The sequence below is a fragment of the Giraffa tippelskirchi genome, chromosome 2, assembly GCF_054371585.1.
Source record: "Giraffa tippelskirchi isolate mGirTip1 chromosome 2, T2T-mGirTip1v1.2.pri, whole genome shotgun sequence".
In the NCBI taxonomy this organism is placed as follows: domain Eukaryota; kingdom Metazoa; phylum Chordata; class Mammalia; order Artiodactyla; family Giraffidae; genus Giraffa; species Giraffa tippelskirchi.
Window position 1 is genome coordinate 25,654,356 of NC_137276.1, and position 23,349 is coordinate 25,677,704.

Here is a 23,349-nt window from a genome sequence, read left to right on the forward strand (position 1 = left end):
TGGCATTCCTGACACGTGGTTAGATCCTGCCTTCACCAGGATAATGAATGGGGTTCATTGATTGATGCAGAGTGACAAGTGCTTGCTGCACATTCATCACTTCGAATCTCACCGCAGCAGAAACCTACATGGTGGACACTCCTGCCATCACTCTCATTTTTAGGTGACAAAACTAGGCCCAGGGCCACCCAGCTTGAAGGTGGTGAAGCCAGGGCTTGTAACCAGTCAGCCTATCTCCAGAGCCTAGATACTCATGGCCCACCTGGGCTGCTGAGGTACAAGAACAATTCTGATAAACCTGAGACAATAGCCCTCAAGATCCTCGTAGACGAGCTAGAATACAAATACAGCTATCAACTCTTCTCAATTTATAATGACTAGTACTGGGAGAAAAAAGAGCAGAAAATAAAACTGACAGTAGCTCAAACTGCACATGATAAATTTCATTATAATTAAAATACAACTAAAGAGTCTTATCTCCTTGACCAAATTTAGATTTACAAAATTGAACCTGAGAAAACTGGATCTGAAAAAAATAAAATTATTATGGCAAGAACTAACACTTGAAATGGTCCCCAAAAAAACACTGCATAATAAATCAAATATTTATTTATTGTACAATATATATGGAATAGAACTTCTCATAATAAAATGGAAATGAAAGCCAAATGATTGGAAATTTTTAGATATTATCGGATAGCGAAAGATGATCAAGAAACTAAATTTGGGGAATTTCCTGGCAGTCCAGTAGTTAGGACTCCACGCTCTGTCAAGGGCCTGGGTTCGATCTCTGGTGATGGAACTAAGATTATATGAGACACAGAGTGTGGATAAAAATAGTTTTTAAAAAATTCCAATTAAAATGATCTTATTTATAGACATGGAATCAAAATGTCCTTAGGGGGTCAAAAAAGAATGAGCATTCAGTAGGTCACATTGGGCTGTAGTTGTACATGGTGCCGATAGGGCAGCCACCTCCCTCACAGTCAGGCTTTGTAGAATAATCAGGACACAAAAATCCTGTGTCCATCGGTAGAGGAGAGCATGCCCCCCACGTTCCTCCAGCAACAATGTGCTGTTCACTTTCCAAGGGAACCCAAGAGGAGAATCACTGCTGAACTGACATCCTGTGTTTACATTCTTGATGCGAATACACAACATTCCCCTCTGAGGACAGGAAGAAGACTGAGAAATACTGCTTTAAATACTGAGACCTTCCCCTACCTCCTGGCATCTCTCTATCCCACCCTCCCCGCCCTTAGTATTTAACACCTGCACCCCACTCTTCAGCTATTGCTCTAGTCTACACCATCGCCATCACTCATCTGGACTACTGCACTAACCTCACCCAGCATCCTATTCTCATTGTTGCCTCCTTACTATTATTCTTCATTCTGTAGCTGGAGAGATCTCTCAAAAACATAAGTCAAATTATGTTCGTCTACTTAGAGCCATTCAGTGGTACCCTGTTGCACTTAGAATAAACCATAAAATCCTCATCCTTTTTTTATGAAACCCTTTACATTCTGACCCTGCCTGCTTCACCAGATATATCTGTACCACCCGCCCATCTCTCACCTCACTCCTCCTGCACTACCTGGTTTTTCTGTGTTCCAGTTAATCCCCACCATGGACCCTTTGCACTGGCAGTTCTCTCTGGCTAGGGCACTCTGTTCTCTGAAAGATCCTGCTGGCTCCTTCTTGACTTTCAGATCTCAGCTTCAATGTCATGTCCTTGGAGAGCCTTTTCTGACCTCCCCCAACCCAAGATACCACAGTCACTATTGTTTCATCCTAGTTCAATTATCTTCATTCATGCCACATCTCCTATTTTGAGTTGTGTGTTGATTTTTGTTGGATCCTTCCATTATATGGTTAGGTTCCATAAAGACCAGAACTGATTTATCTTGTTCACTATATGTAACCACCCAACATGTATCTGTGGATACAATGAATGGATAGACAGATGAATAAATAAGTAAATGAAAAAAATGAAGTAACTTAAGGCTACTGAAATTTTAGGAGCTGGTGTGCTGGGAATACCCAGAGAAATGAAAGTAAGGTGATCTTCCTTCTCTCAGCCCAAAACACTTGCCAAAGTCCCCCTTTCCTTTAGGAAGCCTGCCCCATCCTATGAGTTTCTATATCAGTAACTTACATTTATGGTTCACCCTTGATTCCAGAGTGAAATCACCTCCATCATCATATTGTATTATATTCCATATGATATTGCTCCATCTATGGCCCTGGATCTCCCCAACCAGTGTAAACCCCTTGCAGGTTTGGAATGTAATTTTTGGTGACCTTTGGATCCTAGTGGGCACTCAATAAATATTTCACAAACCATAGAAGGTCAAGGTTGGGAGTGATCTTAGAGATCACCTTCTGGAGATTTCTGTGTGGAGGTAACAGAGCTGAGACCAAGAGACATAAAGTGACCTGCCCAAGGTTGCATGACCAGCCGGACATAGGATGGCTCCTCAAACCTAGAAGTCTTGTTTCCCAGGCCAGGATCCTTTCCACTATATCAGTGGACCATTAGGAATGCAGATTCCTGGGCGCCCACTCAGATCTGGGATAGGGCCCAGAATCAGGTGCCCAAAGTGACCAGGAAATCCCAAAGGCAGTGCTGCTTCTGTGATTTGATGTTGTGCAGTGCTTAGTTGCTTAGTCATGTCTGACTCTTTGCGACCCCATGGACAGCAGACCTCCAGGATCCTCTGTCCATGGGGATTCTCCAGGCAAGAATACTGGAGTGGGTTGCCATGCTCTCCTCCAGGGGAGGTTCCCAACCCAGGGATTGAACCCAGTCTCCTGCACTGCAGGAGATTTTTTACTGGCTGAGCCACCAGGGAAGCCCAACTTCATGTTAGGTGAGACCTAACGTGAACTTGTTGACATTCAGAAGCTCTTGAAGTACAAAATGGCAATTTCATATGTTTCGAGCTAATAATATACATCGTGTGAAATGCCGAGCTAAATGAAGCACAAGCTAGAATCCAGATGTCGGGAGAAATATCAATAAACTCAGATATGCTGATGACACCACCCTTATGGCAGAAAGCGAAGAGGAACTAAAAGGCCTCTTGATGAAAGTGAAAGAGGAGAGTGAAAAAGCTGGCTTTAAAACTCAACATTCAAAAATCTAAGATCATAGCACCTGGTCCCATCACTTCCTGGCAAATACATGGTGAAACAGTGGAAACAGTGACAGACTTTATTTTGGGGCTCCAAAATCACTGCACATGGTGACTCCAGCCATGAAATTAAAAGATGCTTGCTTCTTGGAAGAAATGCTATGACCAACCTAGACAGCATATTAAAAAGCAGGACATTACTTTGCTAATAAATGTCCATCTTGTCAAAGCTATGGTTTTTCCAACAGTCACATATGGATGTGAGAGTTGGACTATAAAGAAAGCTGAGCAGCAAAGAATGAATGCTTTTGAACTGAGGTCTTGAGAGTCCCTGGGACTGCAAGGAGATCAAACCAGTCAGTCCTCAAGGAAATCAGTTCTGAATATTCATTGGAAGAACTGACACTGAAGTTGAAGCTTCAATACTTTGGCCACCTGATGTGAAGAGCTGATTCATCTGAAAAGACCCTGATGAAGATGGAAGGCAGGAGGAGAAGGGGACAACAGAGGATGAGATGGTTGGATGGCATCACCGACTTGATGGACATGAATTTGAACAAGCTCTGGGAGTTGGTGATGGACAGTGAAGCCTGGCGTGCTGCAGTCTATAACGTTGCAAAGAGTCAGACATGACTGAGTGACTGAGCTGAACTAATAATCTCTTGGGTATAAGGTGTTCCTTGTAACCAAGGAAAAGACCCAGAGGAGAGATAATCGCTCTCTAAGGAAGGTAAACAAAAAACAAAAACCTGAAAGCCTGAGGAGGAGGATAATAAACAGACTCTCTGAAGTGGAAATTTCAAGTAGAACAGGGAGACCTTCCCTTCCTGGACCAAAACTACCCTGAGGTGCCAGGTGACAGTGTGGGTATCGCTGGCCATATCAAGTCTTCATCCCCAAAAACATCATACACAGTAAGACAAGTCTTTAAAGGTGGTGTATATTGAGGGGGTCCTCTCACCAAGAGCCACTTTTGGCCCTTTATACAGACCACTTCATCCTCACAACAGTCTAAGTCTGTACTGTCAGTGTTCCTACTTTACAGATGAGGAAACCAAGGCAGGGAGGGGGCAAGGAACTAGCCCAAGGTTGAGGATTAGAAAGTGATGGAGACCTTGCTCTCACCCACTGCTCTATTTTGAAGATGGTCCAGGGAAAGTCAGAGGACCATTCAGCATGGACTTTGAAAAACCACTTCCAGAGTGGAGTGAACAGTTGACTAAACGACCTTGGAGGAAACTTCTCAGCCTGGGGTTTTAGGATTCCAGGATTTTTGAGTGTGGTGTTTGGTAGAGGGGGTTCACCACAGGGTCTTTTCCCCCAAACATCCTCCTCCTTCCCCTCTTTCTCCTGCCTCCTGGCCAGGCATACGCTGTTGCTAGGGGGAGGACGTACAGGGGTGGGCTGAGAAGTTCAGGGCTACGATCTCCTATTTCCACCCGATATCCCCTGGGCACTCATTTATCCACAGGAAATGCTGTGTCTTACAAACTGCTCTCGACACCACAGACGCAGGTATACTCCCCACCCAACACCACTCCACAGACAAAGAGACTAAGTCGCAGGAGAGGGGCCTGGCCTCAGCTGGCCAGTGACGGGGCCAGGATGGGAAACTGGGTCTGTCTGATTCCAGAAACTTGTGCTCTCTTCACAAAACCCCAGAATGCCCATGAAAGACGGCTGCAGAAAACAGCTGTCTCTTCCCTGTTCTTCTCCAGATGTTAACGTGGCCTGAGAGCCAAGTGGAGCTAAGTGGGAGGGAAGGAGTCTTTAAATTCTCAGTTCTGACTACAAATGGCACGCGCCTCCTGCAGCCCCAGTCCTCACATCAGAGAAGCTGGCAGCCCACGTATGCTTATCCCAGGTGGTGCCACGTACACGCCCCACACAAAGCAGGAGGTGGGATACGGGACGTGCCTTTTCCTACTCTGCTGATCAACAAGCTTGATCACAAGAGTCTGTAACGATAGTCTGACAACAATAAACAAAAGGAAGTCAGGCCGCTCACTAAGCATTTAAAGTCTAGCTCTGGCCCAGCCCTTGCAAAGTCTTCTTCTCTTCAGGTGAGGTCAGTGGGAGCCTGTGCAGAGCTGTTAGCTCCCTTGGAGCGGGGTGAAAAACGACCCCCCAACAAGGTTCACCTCCAGGAGCCGCCAACTCCCAAGCAGCCCAGCTCCGGTTCTGGCAGGGACAGGTGCTGTTTCCTTTACTTTGCCTGATAATGATATCATTTTCCTTGTGGGTTCCTTTGGCTGGTTTTTGTTTTTTATGCTACGGGAGTTCTCAATTAGCCTCTCTCCTTTACCATCTGCTGATGAAAATGATGGCGTTCATGACAGCAGCGACAGAGGCTCCATCCCGTCTGGACTCAGAACCAGTGAAAGGGGACGCAGAGCCTGGCTCCAGACCAGAGTCGCCGCTTCCCCACTGTGGGGAGACCAGCGATAACAGAGATGGGGAGGGGCTGAGTTTCCTCTTAGAAGAGCAAATAAAATGAAACAATTCCACTCCCAGGTGTTTACCTAAGAGAAAACAAATTTATGTCCACAGAAGCCCTTGTACACAAACATCCACCGCACTTTTCTTTTTAACCACCTAAAACTGGAAATAACCCAAATGTCTATCAGCTGGTGGATGTATTAACAAAGATACATCCATACAATGGACTGCTACTTGGCAATAAACAAATTGCCAACACACACAACAGGATTGAACCTCAAAAAGCATTATGCTAAGGGGAGGAAACCGAAGACACAAAAGACTACTTACTGTCAATTCTATTTATGTGAATCTCTAGAAAAGGCAAAACTATAGTTATAGAAAAACAAATCACTGGTTGCCAAGTGTTGGGAGCTGGGGAAACAGATTGACTACAAAGGGTTATGAGTGACCTTCAGGGGCTGATGGAAATGTCCTATATCTTGATTGTGCTACTGGTTACTATACATTCATCAAGACTCATTCAACTGCACACTTAAAATAATCGAATTTTATTGTATGTAAACCGTGCTTCAAGAACACTATTTATTTTTTCAATTAAACAGGTTGTTTTTAAACCTCAAGATGTTTCAGAGCCTTTGGTACACTGATGTACATTTTAAATCTTCAGAAAAGAGCTGCAGATATAACCAAGGTTTTTCAAATTCACTTGACGAAAGATGTAATCAAAAGTTTTACAGAACATTAGTTAAAATCTTGAGAAAACAGGTAGAGAAAACTGCATTAGAGAATTACCAACCTGGATAAAGCATTGCCCTCTCTTCATTATCCTCTTTAAAAACTCAAACCCTCTTGAGAAAAGGAATACATTCAGCAGGACATCTTCATGGGAGTCCTGGTTGAGTAGGCAATTTTCTGCCCATTGAAGACCAGGTATTATTAGTGTAGGTCCACTGGGTGAGGGAGAGGGTCCTGGGAGGGGAAGCAGGAGCCAAAAGGCTGACTGGGTGGGTGCCCTGTATGCTGTGGCCATCCATTCATCCATCATTCACCCTGTGAGACACTCTGCCATGTGTCAGGGAAGCAGTCATATAAGGTGCCCACCCTCTAGGAGCCCACAGCCTTGCTACTCCTATTGAGAGCTGTCTGTCCCCGAGTCCCAGTACCCATGCGACCCTCTCATCCGTGATTTTCTTCTGTGACTTCTATTAGTAACTGCCTTTTCCTAGTAGGATGGGAGGGTGCACCTTTCTGCCCACCTCCAACCACCGTGGTCACCAGCTCTAACGAATGGGTCACCCCAAGCTCACTGATCACCACAAGGGGTTTAGTGCTGGCTCTAGAAAGCTCTGGCAGGTGGCAGTAAAGGGAGAGAGTCTTACAGCTCATTACATCTCAAGCCACATGCAAGTTCTTCCTATCCCTCCACAAACCAGATGAGAGAGAGCATTGTGGAGACAGCTGCATAGAACAGGGGTTCCCAACCCCCAGGTCATGGACCAATATCAGTTGGTGGCCTGTTAGGAACCGAGTCACACAGCAGGAGGTTAGGGTTAGGTTTAGGGTGTGTTTGAGACAGCTTCAAATCTCCATGGATTAAAGTCAAGGTGGAATATCCCAAGATTGCCACAAAAGCACTGAAAAGCCTGCTTCCACTTCCAACATCCTATTTTTGTGAAGCAGGGCTTTCTACAGTGACAGCAATGAGATAACAGAGTAGACTGGACATAGCAACACACGTCAGGTGTCACTGTCTCCCATCACCCCAGATGGGACCGTCTAACTGCCAGAAAACGAGGTCAGGGCTCCCACTGATTCTGCATCATGATGAATTGCATCATTATTTCATTATATATCACAAGGTAATAATAAGAGGAATAAAGTACACAATGAATGTAATGCACTTGAATCATCTCCAAACTATCCCAACCCCACCTCACCCCACTCAGTCTGTAGAAAAATTTTCTTCCATGACACTGGTCCCTGGTGCCAACAAGCTTGGGGACCGCTGGCATAGAACATGCCTACTTTGCTAAGTGGATGAGCCCTGATCCAGCAAGCTCTTCTGTCTCCCTTCTGCCTCTCAGGGCTCCCTGACATGACTACTTGGTTCCTGCCCAGAAACTCTAGGGAAGCAAAGCTCAGACCCAAGACTGGGACCCTAGTCTGCTCTTTCTATAAATAGCTCCTAATTCCTGCATAATTTCCTCCCCACTCCTCACCTAGGAAAGAAAGCAGACCCAGGAATGTAAAAGACTCCCCTTACCTTTTCCTGTATTCCATGCACCTTGCTTGTCATCTAATCACACACACACACACACACACAAAGACAACAACACTAAGCCACCAAGGCTTAGAGACAGAAGTGCCTGGGAGATGGAACCAGAATCGGTAACACACAACTGCCCTGATCTGCAGCTCCCCTACTGCTCAGGGTCTAGAGAGGGTGCCCAGAGCCCCAGGAACACGCTCTGGAAACAAACAGAATCTCGGAAAAATGCTCTGCTGAAGGGAAATGGTCAGATGTTTCGGCTGCCCATCACTTTCTACACTGGGTTCTTGGGTAAGAAAGCACCATTTCCCCTACAGGAACCTGGAGTCATACACACTCCGTTAGGCTCCAGGTTATGGGACCTTGCACCGGTGACCCCAGCTCCATCAGGAGATGCACCCACACCAGACCTCACCCAGGACCTGGGAACGCAAGGACTGCAGGATGGCAGTGGGACTCCACTCTCCAGCAGCAGGGTAACCCCATGTCCACCTGCGTCCAGCACACGTGGTTCTGTCCTCACCAGGCTGTGGGAAACCACAGGTCTCCTAGTTTTCCTGGAGATATTGGCTTTCCAAGGCTGATTCTGCAGCCTTCCTACCGTTCCCCCTTTAATGTCTTTATAATAACTTCCATTGCTGCTACACAATCATTACACTGTGTGTGCACAATACCCATTGTCTCTAAACTACCAGTTGTCAGACTTTTTGCTCAAGACCACTTCACACTTTAAAAATTAAGGACCCTCAAGAGCTTTTGTTTACTCCATTACATCTATTGATATTTACTCAATATCAATTTAATTTCTAAAAGTGAGACTTTTTAAAAAGATATGAATGATTTAAAAATAATAATGAAGTTATTGTAGTGAAAATGAAGTCACTCAGTTGTCTCCGGAGAAGGCAATGGCACCCCACTCCAGTACTCTTGCCTGGGAAACCCCATGGACGGAGGAGCCTGGTAGGCTGCAGACCATGGGGTCGCGAAGAGTCAGACACGACTGAGCGACTTCACTTTCACTTTTCACTTTCATGCACTGGAGAAGGAAATGGCAACCCACTCCAATATTCTTGCTTGGAGAATCCCAGGGACGAAGGAGCCTGGTGGGCTGCCGTCTATGGGGTCGCACAGAGTCGGACACGACTGAAGCGACTTAGCAGCAGCAGCAGCAGTAGCAGCAGTTGTCTCCGACTCTTTGCAACTCCATGGACTGTAGCCGACCAGGCTTCTCTGTCCATGAGAGTTCCCAGGAAAGAGTACCGAAGTGGGTTGCCAGTTCCTTCTCCAAATTTACAACATGTTAACATAGATTAGGTGTTTTATAAAAACTGTATTTTCCACAAAAAATTTAGTGATATGAAATGGCATTGTTTTCTGAGTTTGCAGGTTTCGGTAATGGCTGGCTTCATAGAAGACAGCTTATCATCTCTCTGCTTCTCCCTTCAATCTGTTTGGATACCACATATCATGTAGATTTTAGATAACTCCATAGCATATTCACAACAAAGACTGAAAAAGACAAATACCTCCCTGCTATTACAAGAACACACATGAGCTCATATAACCCCCTGAAAGGGTCTCTGAAACCCAGGGGAGTTCCCAGAGCACACTTTGAGAATCACTGGTTTCAGTCTTTCAGATCTGCTTGTGGGACTGACTAGCTGGCTAAGTGGCTAAGGATCCAGACTTGATCTTGTGAGGAAAATGACCCTGGTCCTCTGGCACCAGTGAGAAGAGTGGGAGAGGCAGCAGCAAACCAATGGGACCGAAAGCAGAGCAGTCACCACCATCCCCCCAGCAAGAGTACACTTCCCATGAGGGCAGGTTTGGATTCTGTTTTGTTCACCGTTCCATCCTCAGATAGGAGAACTTCTAGTAGGCACTCAATAAACATGTGTTGAAAGAATGAATAAAATAAACGCATGTGCATACATATTTTGAAACTGAAGGGTTAGTTGCTTAATGGTGTCTCTTTGCGACCCCATGGATTGTAGCCCACCAGGCTCCTCTATCCATGGAATTCTCCAGGCAAGAATACGAGTGAGTAGCCATTCCCTTCTCCGGGAGAATCTTCCCTGACTCAGAGATATATTTTAAGGAACCTGCTAAAAAAAAAAAAATTAAGAAAGAAAGAAAACAGAAAAGCCTAGATGCCCTAGGTGATAAACCTCACCCCTAGGAACACTCAGGTTTCCAGAATCACAACTAGACAGGAAGCACGGTGATGGCCGATGCTGTGACTCCTCTGTGTTACCCTAGCACTTCACAGGGGGTCACCACCTCATAGGTGCTCAGGGTAGCTGCATGAATGACCATACAGTGGAGAGGTGACGGGCTGGTGTGGCAGGTGTCTGCTGCGCGTCTTCTGTCACTGTAATGCTTTTCATGGGCATCTCCCAGAGGCTGATGCATCAAAACCATAGCATCAGTGAGAAGGCCAAGGAATTACCTGGCCCAGTCATTTTCAAATTCTTTCTTCATAACAGAATCGTTATCTCAGATGCCATTTTCCACTGCACGCCACAGGAGAAGTGGGGTTGCTTCAGATGAGGCTGCGCTCTGTGAAATCAACCTCTTCATCTGCCCCTCTGTCCCCCCTTCCCCCTTCCACCCCCCACCACCATGCAGCCCCCAGCCCAGGAGCAGTCTGGGGCCACAGTCCAATCCAGACACGTCCCAGAGAGTTAAGAGTCTTGGTACCACTGAGCCCATTTCCAGGTGTGATAAACTTTCACCTCCCGTCCCTGGGTCCCTGACCTCTGTGAGTCACACTCCTATTCCTCTTTTGCTGCCTCAGACAGTTTGAGGAGGCCTTTTGTCACTTCTAGCCAGAGCAGCCTTAATAAAGTTAGCCGATCTGTGTGGATGCCGTCACAGGAGCCCCTAAGCCTTTGTCTTTCCCCAGCAATCACCCCCATGAGCCCTGCTGGGAAACTGTGGGCCGAGGATGGAGAAGGAGCAGCAGTAAAATCTTGCAACCATCTAGTTGACCAGCACGTTCCCAGCCTGCAGGGCAGGGGTCCTTCACCCTAGATGAAATTAGTTAACCTCCTTGGCTCTCTTCCAGCAGACACACACACATACACGCACACACACAGAAGTGGAGATAAAAAAAAAAAGAGAGAGAGAGAGAACTCTTTCATTCTGGGCAAGATCTAAATGCAATTATATAATTCAGTAGATCCATGAGGAAATTGACAAGAGCCAATGCTTTGCACAAGGCATGCTCTGATTTCATGCCGACAAATTATTTTTTAAAGGGCATTAATATCACAAGCTGATGACTTTTAGCCCTGAGCAAATGATGCATTTTAATGCTTCTTTACACACAGCTCTCAGCCCAAGTGAAGCTGTCTTCTTCGGCAAACCATTAGCAAACATTTACATTTCAAAACTCAACAGGATGGATGTTGTTAGGTTTTTCTTTCTTTTCATATATGCCCGCACAGATAACTCATATTTCACATGCTAAGTGGTGTGTAGCATCCTGTTTCTAACCCCTGGCATACCTTTAGAAGATGGTGGCTCCTGGTTTTCAGGCCTACAATCTAAAGATTGATTTTGAAAGGGAGAAAGAAAGATAGTGGCATCATCAAACACTATTACCTTTGTGGCAGGCAGGCTCTTTTTGAAATGGCAGTGTATTTTCAGGTTCCTTTATTCCTCAGCACAGGCGAAGGAACCAGACATTGGGTGCCTTCTCCTGTTTGAGAGTCAGAGCAGGATCCTCAGAGAGCAAAGTCTAGTGGTTAGTGTTTATCTTTCCAAGTGGAGCCAAAATGACAGTGAACCCGGGGGTGGGGAAGAATTAGAATCAATTAGAGGCAGAAGCTCATTTTCCTCTTTAATAGACACAACCTTGATAAGAGTCACAGAATTAGAGGTTTTGAGTGTGCAGTCAGGATCTGATGCGTTTTATCATCATCTTACAGTTCAGTCTATGCTCTAGAGTGGAGTCTTCAATGCCCCCCACTATAAAGGTTTGAGCATGCAGACTCTGCAGGCAGAGAGGTATGGGTTCAAATCCCAGCTCAGCCACTCCCTGGCAGTGAGACCTTGTACAAGCAACTCAACCTCTTCAGTTTTCTCCATCTGTAAAATGGGAATAACAAGGCCGTCTATCTCACTGAGTTACTGCTAATGTGATGATTCCTGTGACGAGGTCCACACACACTGTTCCTTCCCAAAGGGAACCTTTCCATCCATGCTGCTCCACCACCTCCATGTCTCAGGTTCACTCTTCTCCCAAGACTGGCTGTGCAGCTTCATCCCAAACCTAACAATCTCCTTTAATAACCTCGGGAGGTAATCATTCAGAGAAACAAGATAATGAAAACAACACTGTGTTGAAACAGGACTGCAGGGGTAGTTGTACAACGCTCTACATTTACTAAAACTCATTGAATTGTACATGCACAGTGAGTGAATTTTATGGTGTGTGAATCAATAAAAATAAAAATAAACAATGGAGAAGGAAGTGGAAACCACTCCAGTATTCTTGCCTGGGAAATCCCATGGAGAGAGGAGCCTGGTGCGCTGCAGTCCACGAGGTGGCACATGGAAGAGTCAGACACAACTTGGTGACCCAACACCAGCAACAAAACAATAAACAACCAGGCCAGGAAAGTTAGCAAGGACCCAAAGCTTACCTAACAAAGATTAACAAATGGTTTGCAATCCCCCATGTGTCTGAGACTTATGATCTGACTCAAACATTCTCGACTCCTCATGTCCTTTAAATAAAAGGGGCACCTGACATGCACGGGGCTTCCCTGGTGACTCAGACGGTCAAGAATCTGCCTACGATATGGGAGATCCAGGTTTGATCCCTGGGTCAGGAAGATCCCCTGGAGAAGGGATTGACTACCCACTCCAGCATTCTTGTCTGAAGAATCCCATGGACAGAGGAGCCTGGAGAGCTACAGTCCACGGGGCCGCAAAGAGTCAGACACGGGCAGCTAACACTGTCACTGACTTGCATACTCTTTCCCTTCACCCATCTGCTCTGTGTCTAACGTTGGGACAACTGATAGATCATGAGCCTTTAAGGCAAGACCCACCTCCCCGCCCCCCTTCCCCAGAGGAAGCGTGCTCCCCTGCTCTTGGCCCACCTTTCCTTCCCCAGGTGACACTGATTGGAAGGAACTCAGTGAATATGAATGGCCCTGGGGAGATGCCTACCAGGAAACCCAGACCCAAGAGCGATCTTGTTACTGAGCTAGGGGAAAGCTGAAAGAAAACGCAATCCATTCTACCTAATGTTCACTCGTCCTGACAGCTCATCTCTCCCACACACTCATTCCCCCAAATATTTATCTATCTTGCTTCCTCTCTGGGTACACAATGGCCCTAGCTAGCTTGAACGGAGATGACATTCTCCTGAAAAACGTCTTTTGCGGTGATGTGTGCACTCCGTTATTTTGGGAGCAGCCGACATCGCTACAGGATGGCTATTTAGAGTCCCTGGGGCATCCTTCTGGTGCAAAATGCCTCTGTCCTTCTTCATTCTCCATCTCTGTCCCACTCAGGTGGGCAAAACACAGCCTGCTTCAAGGTGACCTTAGAAGGAGGGAGAGGACAGCCCTCCCAGGTACCTACAGAGGACACCCCAGCTTTTTGACCCCTTAGGAAGCTGTCAGTGGCTCTGCTTTCTCCTCTGGAGCCCCTATCTCAGTCCCTGTTCCCTGCTCAAAACAGCACCTTAAATCCACTTCCCATTTCCCAGGGGTCTGCTTCCTGCTCACATCTTACCAAGTGTTCTCAGGATAAGTGAACGTGTTAGTCGCTCAGTCATGTCCAGCTCTTTGCAATCCTATAGGCTATGGCCCACCAGGCTCCTTTGTCCTTGTGATTCTCCAGGCAAGAATACTGGAGTCGGTAGCCATTCCCTTCTCCAGGGGATCTTCCCTACCCAGGGATCAAACCCGTGACTCCTGCATTACAAACAGACTCTTGACTTGTCTGAGTCACCAATTTCTGATTGTAGTTTTCCCCAACAAATTTAAGGCAAGGCAAAGGAAGAACACAAGGAGCAGCCCCATAACCACCCAAGAAAGGAGCCTAGATGGACAGATTGAAATCACCTTTGCAGGGATAGGGCCAGCTTTGGGCCAGCACCACTGACACAGGGGGGTCAAGATCGCTAAGTGCTCAGAGGGCCATTCAGGGCCCAGGCTCTGATGGGGACCTTGATTTTATTCCTCACCCACAGGCCAGCAGACTTCTGCAGAATGGAGAGCAGCGGAGAATCCACCAGACACACAGGGTGAGCCTGGGCAGCCCATGCATGTGTCCTTCCTGCTGACTGGACCGGTTTTAGCGGGGCCTGGTTTAAGGATGCCCTAACATGCCCATCTCCACATAACCTCCCATCCTATTTTCTTTTTAGGTTTTTTTCTGTCTGAACAGAACAACCCTGTGCCTTCTTTTTTCTGAAGCCACTCTGCAAATCTCAGGGCCCAGAAATAACTTCTGGCTTCCTCCTTTTAGGCCTCCTGTTCTCACACCCTGTTTTTCTGAAGTACAAGCAGGTTCAGCGTTTTAGCACCTACTTGAGCTAGAATTCATCACCATCCAAGAGGATCCCTGCTCTGTCCAAAGCTGCCTGGTTGGTCATCCAGAACAAATCAGATGCGGATGCAAAGCTTAACTTCCTGACCCCTCTTCAAGTGCTTACATGTGAGATTATTCTGCCCCAGAAGGGCCAGTCTGGGAGGAGGACAGAGAACACTGCCCATAGAAAGGGCCCCAGGAAGGTTTCCCTAGGTTCCCCATCTAGTTCCCTGGGGAGGCCTCCCTATCAATCTACACCCACCTGCCTCACTGTCTGTCTGGCAGCCCTCTCCTCCCTCCAGCTAGGTCTCTCCTCTCAATATGACCCCTCGCTCAGCCTCTTGATCCTCAGCTCATGATGACATTTAGCCCCTAATGAGCCCCTCAGACCTTTTGTCCTGCCTTTATTCACACTTCAGCCCCCATTCCCTGCACCACAACCACCCAGAACCCTCTGATCAGAGGACCTGGCAGCCCTGTCTGCAGCCCCAGGGGTCAGCCATAAGCTCCCCATTTTGCCCAGCTTCGCCCTCCCACAGCCCTTCTCCACAATAAATCTCAGCCCCATCCAACCAGGGCTTCTCTGGTAGCTCAGTCAGTAAAGAACCTGCTTGCAATGTGGGAGACCTGGGTTTGATCCCTGGGTTTGGAAGATCCCCTCCAGGAGGGCATGGCAATCTACTTCGGTATTCTTGCCTGGAGAATCCCATCCACAGAGGAGCCTGGTAGTCTACATTCCATAGGGTCACAAAGAGTTGGACACGACTGAGGGACTAAATGCCCACCCAGCCTGGGCACAGATACATACCCAGACAGGAGTGTCATCCTTGAAGCCCTGCGCTGGCTCATCCCGCTGGTGACCATCCACCAGTGAATCCTGCAGGTTCTGACTCCCACAGAGGTCCTGCATGCACGTGCTCTCTTTCCCACCCCAGTGTCTCCGAATCGGCCTCTCTGATGTGTCCACGCCCGTGCCCCAGCTTCCCTTCCTCCAGCGGAGACAGTGGAACAAGTCACATCACTCCCTCCCTGGCTTGAGGTCCCCTGTGATTCCCCTGGCACTTGAAATAAAATCCAGACTCCCTCCCGTGATCCCCGTGGTCCTGCTAATCCTCAGCTCACCTTTCATACTTAACGTCCTACCACACTCTCCGAGAACAAATGCCTCCTTCATATATTATACCTTACTATCCAATTTCCTGTGCTTCTTAAGGAAGAATGGAAGCATTCCCCGGGCGCGTGCTCACAGTCCTGATAGTGATCAGACACCTACCCTGCCCGGTAGCACTTGCCCACTTCTCCTACCAAAGCAGAAACTAAGTGCATCATCTCTGCTCTCCAGTCAGTTTTCTACCTGGGGCTTAAGCCTTACCTCCCAACATCATCCCTTTTTCTAAATTCACGGTATTTTCTAATCGTGTCCCTATTCACTACGCAGCAGAAAACGCAGAAAAGGCAGGCGGAAGTACTGGAAACTCTTTGGTGCCCCCTTGTGGTCACAGCTAGTTAGCCGGCCGAGATGTGCCCGTAAGAAGGGAGGCTTTTCTGTTGCTTTTGGAGGTGGAGAAGGCTGCTCTGGGGTCTCTACAAAGGGGAGCTTCAAGCTGGGGAGGCAAGTACTTTCAGGTACCAATCCTAGATATATATATCTCCACCATCCACAGGGGGAGGAATCCAGATCAAACTCCTTTCCAGCCAGCGTCTGAGTCTCAGATTCCTGTTTCCTAAAATGAGGGTAATAACCCCAGCCCAATCACCCAAGTAAGTGTGAAGTAACCATTAGATGGAGACTGAGTACTGGATCTCCTGAATATATATATGTACATATATGTGTGTGTGTGTGTGTGTGTATATATATATATATATATATCTCCAGCATTCAACCTTGATATATTCTAAACGCTTCTCCTGTCCCCACACCCTTGCTATTCATACAAGTTTTCTGGAATCACCGAATGAGTCAGGCACAATGGGGAGGAGGATGGATTGGGGGTGATGTGTGTCTGACAAAGAGGTGCCCATATGCCACTCATCATCATACAGAAATGTCCTGGAGAAAACGTCAGCAGCAAGATGTTACAAACGGTGAAGCAGAAAGGTGGTGGTGGGTGTGGGGGGTAGGGGTGGGGGTGTTGTCATCGTCCTGGGGAAATTCAAGGGCAGATGTTGGGTTCTGGCATTTGCCCAGATGAAAAGCCAAGAATCTATGATTAAGAAAACTAACCCTAATCTCCTGTGTTTCCAATACTTCTAGAGCCCCTAACTTTAAAATATTCATCTTTGTACTCCTGGACCCTATTAAACTGTTGGACACCAACAGGTACTTAAGAAATAGAGAGTGCATGACTGAGAGTGAGTGAATGAAGGGATAAATGAATTTGATTTTGAGAAAATGTGTGCAACCAGCTCTGAAGCTGCTTACTTTCTAGTCCTGCCCGAGCCGCTAAAGACCCTATTCTTGGCCTCTGTAAGCTTGAGCTTTTTCATCTCTCTTGTTTTGACTACAGTGGGAAAAGGTCATGGCTCACTTCGTCATGAGTGCCTAGAGTCTTGAAATCCCTCTCTGCACAGCTAATTTTGCATTGTCTGCCCATCACATTGCTTAAACTGAATAAAGAAAATATGCCTGCTTCTAACAGTGAAAATGGATAACCTTTTCCCTCAAACCAACAGTTCTTAATTCTGGCCGGACATTAGAATAAACTGAACTTATATACACATACACACACAAACACACACAATCAGTCCTGAGGACCCATCCCTGAGCTATTACATTGAACTTTCTAGGGGTCAGGGCCTGGGCATCAGTATTTTTCCAAAGCTCCCAATACACACATGTGCATGCTAAGTCGCTGCAGTCGTGTCTGACTCTTTGCAACGCCATGGATTATAGCCCACAAGGCTCCTCTGTCCATAGGATTCTCCAGGCAAGAATACTGGAATGAGTTGCCATGCCCTCCTCCAAGGGATCTTCCTAACCCAGGGCTTGAACCCATATCTTTTTTTCTCCTGTACTGGCACCACCTGGGAAGCTCCCTTATATGCATTCAGGGTCAAAAATTGCTTCATGAAGGAGTGGCCCCTTGCCCAGAGAGCACAGACTCACTGATGATGCAGGATGAAATGGCAGGCTTTAATGTTGCCTGCCAAGCACTCTGAGACTCAGGCCAGGAAGAAAGGGAGGATCCTGAGCCCTAGGCTGGTAAAGACTTCCGGTTCTCACTCCTCCTTGAGCACCTCTCTTGCTGATGGCCAAGAGGGGGATGGGACCCCAAGGGGCTAGATCTGCCTTGTCCGGCTAAGGAATTTAGGAATAGTTTCCAGCAGGTGGACTGGCATCAGTACAGGCTCCAGGGTGGCCCTGCCAGGTCCAGCTGGCCTGGACAGAGAGTCATGGTAACGGTTAAGGGACAGGAAGACCTTCTTTTCACAGCACTAACTGGGTGGAAACTGGGCTTTCAATGCAAATAATCTGACATTTCGGGGGTGCTGCATAAGGAACCCACTATTCACTTAGAATTATGTTTTCAACAGCCGCTCATGTATTTCAAACACAGCACATGAACCTAAATTCAATCTGCTGCATTGTAATTTCTTGCTTTTAATTTAAGGCCCCCAGGCCTCAACTAATTTAAGGGACAATCTGGTGATGACAAGGAGACCATCTTCTTACAAAAATGTCATCAGCATAAGGGACTACTTTCCAAATGTGGAGCACAGTTGAGACTTTCCAAACCTTATCTACACTTTCGGAGTCTTTTAAAGCTATGCACCTGGGCCATAAAAAATAAAATAAAGTCTGTCTACTAGATAGCAAATCATGGTGGTGCCCATCGCTTCTATTCTCCACCAGACCATTTGTTCTCTGTAACATCTCTGTGCTCTTAAACATTAGATGGCTGCCTTTGAAACCACGGAATAAACATGAGCATGGTTCATCCCTTTGTCATGTTCAAACAGTGATTTGACCATGTCCTGCTGGCTCTCAGTGAGAATGGCAGACTTCGGATCATCAATAAGCCCCACGCTGAGATCAGAAGTCCACCCCAGGCACAGGGTACCAATGGCTTGTCACGGATGGATGGCAGGATTGTCAAGCTGCCTCTCTGCGTCTGACAGAGACACTGGGGGAGAAGGCCTGTTTTAGGACTCCCTGCAGGGTCCTCTGATCAGCAGGCCAGGAACCTAGAGGTGCTGCCTCAGAAGGCAGAATGGCACTCACCTTGACTGCATCACCCAGAGTCAAGCAGGTGCTCTGAGCTTGTCACCCTGGGGTACCCCTACACAGAACGGAGGCCTTCAGAGGACTCTCTATCCATAACGGAGGGGAGTTACAGCAGTGAACCCTGGCTTTCCGAGGGCTCATCCCTGGGAGCAGAGAAGGCAATGGCACCCCACTCCAGTACTCTTGCCTGGAAAATCCATGGACGGAGGAGCCTGGTAGGCTGCAGTCCATGGGGTCGCTCAGAGTCAGATATGACTGAGTGTCTTCACTTTCACTTTTCACTTTCATGCACTGGAGAAGGAAATGGCAACCCACTCCAGTGTTTTTGCCTGGAGAATCCCAGGGACAGCGGGGCCTGGGGGGCTGCCGTCTATGGGGTCACGCAGAGCCGGACACGACTGAAGCAACTTAGCAGCAGCAGCAGCAGCAGCCCTGGGAGCTGTTGAAAAGTAATCTATGCTTTCAAAAGACCTTGACTTTCCCCTGCCTCACCCTCAACCCTCATCCTCACTGCCTTCCCCTGTCCTCAAAAAGTGCTTGCCACACAGAACACACAATAAATAAAGTTCCCAAAGAGCAAATAAGCAATCCCTCATTAAAAGCTAACCCATAAGATAAGAGAGAGAAAAATCCAGGCTGGATCCCCCTCTTCTTTCAGAATTTTTGCTTAGAACTCATTCATTCCCTGTCAGTGCCTGGTCCCATACATCACTGCCTTGATGGGGCTTTGCCTGGCCCTTGCAGAGTGAAAAACAAAGCAGAAGGTGCTGCTGGGCAGAGTCTGAGAGATTCTTAAATGAACCCCATTCTTTGCTAGAAGAGAGAATTGAAAGGCAGAGAATTAGAGAGACCCCACAGAGAAGGCTTTCAGTAAACGTTGGTTCAGTGGGAAACAGAACAGCCCTGTCACAGAGCATGCCATGAGTTCCCTGTCTGGTGCCCCGTCCGAATGAGCGCCCTGTTGGGGGAGGCAGCCTTCCTGCTCAGGCGCTCGGGTCCTTCGAGCCTACAGGTTCCGCTGGAGCCCACACCTAAGTGCTATCCTGGCTCGATGAGCAGAGAGACCCCTGGATGTAGCCTGCCGTTGGGGAGCCTGAGGCCCTCTGGGTGCCTGAGAAGAGGTGAAGGGAAACCATCTCGGCTTTGGCCTGTGCGGAGTCAGGGGTGAAGGCGCCCCGTGCTGTGAGAGGGGGCCGGCAGGGGTTGTGAACTCCTAGTGAACGGTGGAGAGGGAAGCACTGGGATTGGCAGCAGAAACAGTCTAGGTCCCCCTCTGCCCTCCAGGGCTGACTATCTGAGTGAAAGTGGGCATGTTAGGTCACTTCTTCCCCTAAATATTGTCTGTAGTAGTGTCTCCCAAAGTATACTCGCCAGAACATTCCTTGTGGTCCATGTAACGCTGTCCTGTAAAAATGTTCAGGTATCCCTGCTTCCAAGCTAGTCTGTCATAGTGTGAAAGAGAGCTACAGTGCATCTTGGTGTCATAAGGCTCTGAGCCTTCCTAAAGTGGATGAACCTGTTTCAGTCAGCATCGTCCACCCGTGTTTGACAATGACCATGCAGCCTTTTTTCACAGGAGCATCTTCAGGGCAACTAATTTGGAAGAAGGCCGGTGTATAGAGTGATTCTCAACCTCTCCCTGGGGGGCAATGTTGCCCCCAGGGAACACTGTGCAATGTTTGCAGACATTTGGAATTGGCACAACTGGAGGTGGGCAGGTTGCTAATGACACCTGATGCTCTGAGGCCACGGATACTGATAAACATCCCACCATAGCCAGGACAGCCCCCCACAACTAAGTGTTACCCAGTCCAACATGTCAGTAGGGTCAAGACTAAGAATCTGTGGTCTACAGCCATTTCGACATTTTCTCACCGTTCACTCTCTTTTTCACCTCTGGCAACCAAACCAGCTCTGCTAACCTGGGTTCACCCACCTGCCATCTAACTACCCATCCTGAAGCGTTTTCTCATGTCTTGTCCAGCTCGACCTTTTGCAGCACTTGGTATTGATGATCTCCCTGTTGTTCTTGAAACCCTTTCCTTAGCTTCTGAGACCTTTCTCCTGGTTCTTCTTCAGCCTCTCTGGCTTTCCTCCCCTCCTCTGGCCATGTAAACCGAGGATGCACCCTTTTCTGCAACCCTCTTCTCTCTGGTTCTTTCCTCTTTCCCTGGATGACCATATCTCAAGTGACAACAGAAGCCAGAGACAGCTTCTGTATGGTGAACTCCCTGGGGAACCTGGATGAGTAGGCGATGGTTCTGCTTTGGGAGAACTAATTTAGAGAGAGCAGTGAGTGAGTTCTTGAGAGTCTCTTGGACTGCAAGGAGATCCAACCAGTCCATCCTAAATGAGATCAGTCCTGAGTGTTCATTGGAAGGACTGATGTTGAAGCTGAAACTCCAATACTTTGGCCACCTGATGCGAAGAGCTGACTCATTTGAAAAGACCATGAGACCTTGATGCTGGGAAAGATTGAAGGTGGGAGGAGAAGAGGACGACAGAGGATGAGATGGTTGGATGGCATCACCGACTCAATGGACATAAGTTTGGGTCAACTCCAGGAGCTGGTAATGGACAGGGAGGCCTGATGTGCTGCAGTCCATGGGGTCACAAAGAGTTGGACATGACTGAGCAACTGAACTGAACTGAAGTGAGTGTATTAGTCTGCTCAGGCTTCTGTAACAAAATGCTACAGATTGGGTGGGTTAAATAATAGAAATTTATTTTCTCAAAGTTCTGGAGGCTGGAAATTCACAATCATGGTGTTGGCAGACTTGGTTTCTCCCAAGGCCTCTCTCCTTGGCTTACAGATGTCTGCCTAATTACCTCTTCTTGTAAGGACACCAGTCAGACTGGATTAGAGCCCACCTTAACAACCTCATATTATCACAATCATTTCTTTAAAGGCCCTATCTCCAAATACAGTCAAATTCCAAGGTGCTGGGGTTAAGGCCTCGATACATAAATTTGGGGGTAGGTAAAATCTTTCCTAGAGAAGGAAATGGCAACCCACTTCAGTATTCTTGCCCGGGAAATCCCATGGACCGAGGATCCTGGTGGGCTAAGGTCTATGGAGTTGCAAAGAGTGGGACATGACTAAGCGAGTAACACACACAAAATCTTTCTTCCCGTCTTTCTCCTTCCCTTTTCCTCTTCTCTCTGTCTCCAGCAGGTAAAATTGAATTTCCATGAGATCTATGTACACACCATCAATGTGAGCCATTTCGGGTACATGATTTATGCTGAGTTGATGGCAGGTACAGTAAGTATGTCAATTTCAGAGGATACTGAGTTCATGGAGATCTGAGAAGCTCCACTGGTAGGCAACAGGGGCGTAGGGTGGAGCTTCTGAGAACACCTTTGGACATATACCCGGGAAAGGAGTAGACATCTTAGAGCACACAGGGCAAACAGAAGCATGAATCCTGAAGTAGTTGAGATGTGCCCAGAGGTGTGCTGAGCAGTGAGAGTGGGTGAAGGTAGCAGAGGGTTCACACCATGGAGGCAAGAGAGCAAGCAGGCTGAAAGTGAAGTCAGATCCAGTCAGAGCTTAGAGGAGTAAGAACGCTACAACAGTGGATGTGGGCTTTCCCCTGTAGATGTTACAAAACCATCCAAAACTGTAGAGTCTAGGAATGACACAGTGAGGGAGGGAAGAGGCCTGCTTAATGCAAGAGATTAATCCAAGAGATATCATAAGGTTGCAAACAGCCAGAGACTTAGGGGTGACATAAGACTTCCCGCAATACTCGGCTCAAAGTCAAGGTCAAAAAGGCTTATTATGATCTCAGTCTGAATACCCTCCCCCAAAATATCCCATCACATGACTCACCAGCTTCAAGCCACTAACCAAAGTACAAAGAGCAACCTCATGCCAACAAAAATCAATTTCTGTTGTGCCCTTTGCTTTACAAATGATCTAGATTTTCCGAGTGCCGTGGAAGTGATAAGGTAACTTTTCCAATAAGATTATTTTATGTAAGAAACAGTCTCCTTTTCAATAAATAGTTTTAAACCATTCTCCCTGGTTTCTGAATTACACTACACTCTGAAGATATATAAATATCAGGTAGCAGTTTTATTTCCTGTGAGTGGGGAGCTTTGGTTTAATAAGGAGGAGAGAGGTGGGGTGATAGACTGTTGGAGAGGAAGCAAGATCTATTAGATCATCTCGGCCATCTCACTGGGCCTGCCCGAGATTGCTCCCAGCTGCACTGGCATATTCACTGCTGCTCAGGCTAGTCCAGTTTTAAATGATTTAAGGGTAATATATTAAATGCTCATGACCAGCTATAAAGAGGTGCTTCTTCCTGAGACACTAGCAAAGGCTTGGCTGTAATTTTAGATGGATGCTCACCCCACCAGAGGTCGGGGGGCACCTAGCTGTCCTTCAGGCTGTATCACACCAGGGCCACAGAGGTCACACCCATTTGGACCGTGGTCGCCATTCAAGAAAGAGAACCAATGCCGTGTGCATTTATCAAAACTCAAAAGCAACCATGAGCTTCATGCATTCTTACTGTCCATGGCACTCAGTACAGGTAGGTTTCAAAAGGGACAGACAGACATCACAGAAAGGTGCCAAGCAAATTCTGGAACTGATAATATAACCGAAACCAAAAACTTACTAGACGATTTTAATAACAGATTTTAGTAAAAAAAGAAAAGAAAGAAATCCGTGAACTTGAACACAGGTAAATTGAAATGATCTAGTCTGAGGA